Here is a 410-nt window from a genome sequence, read left to right as displayed (position 1 = left end):
TGACTGGCTTGTCTCCTCCCCACAACCCTTCCATAAGGGGATGTCCAATTGCCTACAGATGGGCTTTGGGTCTCCACTTCACATTCCCCCTTATTCACAATGATATGATTTTTTTGTTCTAATGATACCTAATACCTGACCCCTTTGACACCTCTTGATTGCACAGGCTGGTATGTTTCTTCCATGTGGGCTTTGTTGCTTCTGAGCTAGATGGCCGCTTCTTTACCTTCAAGCCTTTAAGACCCCAGACACTATATCTTTTGATAGCCAGGCACCATCAGCTTTCTTCACCACATTGGCTTATGCACCCATTTGTCTTCAGCGATTGTGTCTAGAAGGTGAGCATTATGAAATGCCAGTTTAATAGAACAAAGTATTCTTGCATTAAGGGAGTACTTGAATGGTGGCCC

Source organism: Echinops telfairi, unplaced genomic scaffold, assembly GCF_000313985.2.
Source record: "Echinops telfairi isolate 266 unplaced genomic scaffold, ASM31398v2 ScPeMD7_7441;HRSCAF=8479, whole genome shotgun sequence".
Lineage (NCBI taxonomy): Eukaryota > Metazoa > Chordata > Mammalia > Afrosoricida > Tenrecidae > Echinops > Echinops telfairi.
This window is presented reverse-complemented; position numbering follows the sequence as displayed.